This window comes from Gekko japonicus, unplaced genomic scaffold, assembly GCF_001447785.1.
Source record: "Gekko japonicus isolate JY-2015 unplaced genomic scaffold, Gekko_japonicus_V1.1 scaffold1180, whole genome shotgun sequence".
NCBI lineage: Eukaryota > Metazoa > Chordata > Lepidosauria > Squamata > Gekkonidae > Gekko > Gekko japonicus.
In genome coordinates, this window is record NW_015162515.1 from 70,703 (window position 1) to 73,697 (window position 2,995).

Here is a 2,995-nt window from a genome sequence, read left to right on the forward strand (position 1 = left end):
CTATGTGTGTGTGGGGGGTGGATCAACACAACTGGTTTTAATCACATCTCACAGTCAAACTCCTTTGGCCATTATCTACTGTCTGACCATGCTATAATCCGAGATGTTTACAAAGGAAACAGAAAAGCTACAACGCTGGTAATAGCCAAGATTCAGTATGTGATAGATGGTTTTATAATGATGCGTGTCCAACACGGAGAGAAAGTTATGCATAGGGAGACTTTAATTACAGTCAACATGAAAGGCCATTTTGGTGTGCTGAAACATAAGTTTTGCTGTGCAGTCTGTTGGAGGGAGCCCTGTGATGAGGCAAAATGCAGGACCCCACCTGCGACAGCAGTGCGTCGTGCAATTCGCACACTATAGAATACTCAGGCTTCGTTTGGAGGCCCCAGCCTGGATAACAGTGAGACGTGAGTTACAGCTTATTTCCCATACGTGCGGTGCCTGATTCCCCACAACTCACCTCTGTTATGTAGGGTGATGGCCTGGCCCAGCCCCACCTTGTGGTCTCCATAATACGCCAATTGACGTACGCGTACGTGTGGCACAATCCCTTGGGATAGTTTTAGAGAGCCCCTTTGGATAATTTCAGAAAATTCCTTTGGAAATTCTCCTGTACAAGGCACACTGAAATGAACAGAACAGCCCAAGATATTCATCTAAGTGAGACCTGGAGAAGGACCTTCTGAATGGATTGTGCCTCTGGTGTAGGGCTTCCAGCTGAGTTGGGAAATATCTGGAGATTTTGGGGGTGGAGCCAGAAGAGGGAGGGGTTTGAGGAGGAGATGGACTTCAGTGGGGTATAATGCCGTAGAGTCCCACCTTCCAAAGCGGCCGTATTCTCCAGGTGAATGGATCTCTTTTGCCTGGAGATCAGCTGTGTCGTGCCCCGGGGTGGCTCCCGGCCTTGGAGGAACACTCGCCGTGCTGGGCAGGGTTCCGCAGGGAAGCGAGAGCCTCAGATAGGGAAGGGTCAGGGAGTTTCATCACTCCCCGAGTCACCTTCCTCGGGGTCGACAGCTGTGTCTCCGTCTCTCTCGATTGCCAGGCCAGTCGCCTCCGAAATCCTCCCCGACTCTCCTTGCTTCCCTCCTTTTATGCTCCCCCCGTCCCTTTTCCTTCCCAGCACTCTTACTCCTCCCTTAACCTGCCCGTCACCTCTTCTATCGTCCCTATGGTGGGTTTCTCTCCTAGTCCCGCCCTCTTGGGATTCCCCGGGGATCTTGCCGCAGCGTCTCCAAACATTCTCCCCTGGGTAAGACCGGCCTTCTCCAGTCCCCTCGCACCCGGGATCGTGCGCGTCCCTCTTGTCCCGGCAGCTGAGGAGATGAGCCCGTCTCCATCCTTCACTACCCAAAGGAGTCTCAGAGTGGCTTACAATCTCCTTCCCCTCTCCACAACAGGGACCCTGTGAAGTAGGAGGGGCTGAGAGAGCTCTTTTGAGAACTGCTCCTGAGAGAACAGCTCTGAAATAACTTGTAAGTGACCCAAGGTCACACCAGCAGCTGCATGTGGAAGAGTGGGGAACCGAACCCGGTTCTCCCAGAGTAGAGTCCGCCACTCTTAACTGCTACAGCAAACTGGCTCAAAAGGGTCTCTTGAGTCCGCTGGGTTCTTGGCTTGTTTCCTGTCGATGGTTCTCTGCCGCCCCTGGTCTCAGCCCTGTCAGTTTATAACTGTAACGTCTTCTTTTCCTGTCATGTGACTGTGATGTCACATTATTTCCTGCTACAGTGGATCCCATGCTGGTGCCTTGTGGGTTCCAAGTCAGGAAAGTAAGACCTCTGGTATAGAACGAGGTGAAGCTTCACCAACAACCACTGAAAATCTTACTCTCACTGGCTACTGAGCAAGCAAACCGTCAAGCATCTCTTTTAAGATAACTAGAAATTTATTTCTTTAAAAAAAAACTGCCCAGAGTGTTGGATTCTGTGCCCAGTGCCAATCTGTGTATTTCTCCTGTGTGGCTACACTGACATTCTCCTGTTCGATCCATGCTTTTCGATGCCTCCGTTTAGCAACCGCTCAAAGAAGCCTGATCTTCACAAACCAGAAATATCCCACACCCTGTAAGTTCAAACCTTTTAAAGGCAGTTGGCAAAGGGTAGAAATATTTGAAATTATTTATGCTCTACAGAGACCCACATGTTGAGTTCATGCAATGCATTTGGAGGTGGGGCGCAGAAACGTGTGCCACCCCCCTCCCCTGCTTGCACTTCCCACATACATAACATCCAGGGGAGTGCTGCATCCGCACGGGGGGCTTCCTTTCTATCTCAACATATTTCAGAGACTCTGAAGTCCCTCATCTGTCAAAAAATCTTAAGTATGTAACTCTAAGCATGTGTATGGCCAAGCCACAGGACCTCTGCGGTGTGCTGACCTATAGATGGGAATTCATCATAGGCTGGCCTGGAATGTCGCAGCAGTCTGATGATTGCTCCTTTGCATGGCCAGGAAAACTGGACCCGCATGTCAGTTGTATGGATTACTTATCTTTAGCAAGTTGCAGTGAAATGAATTGGACTTATTTCCAAGAATGTGTTTTTAGAACTGTGTTGAGTGCATTTAGGTTGACCACGAAAAAGCCGTAACATAGTAAGATCATCCAGATCAGCGGTGTTGAGCTCATTTGTTACGAGGGCCGGACTGCACATAAAGGTCCCTTTGTCGGGCCAGGCCCGGTGTGCCGTAAAACGTAATGCCAGGTACTGGAGATATAAACTGTATAAAGGACAGGAGCTGGTAAGCTCCAAGTTGGTGTATCTTCAATGGAAGACCCCGTGGGCTGGGAGGGGGGTGCAAAGGAAAACCCGTATGGGTGGACTGGAGAGCCAGCGGTCAGCACTGGGCAGTCGCTCCCTCGCTGCTTGACTGCTGCAGACGAGGCTGTTCCGCCATGCTGAAGCCACAATTGGAGTGGCCCCGCCCACTCCCCCAGTCTCCTCCCCCTCTGCACTAGTTGCTTGCGAGCTGCGTAAGAGCTCCGGAT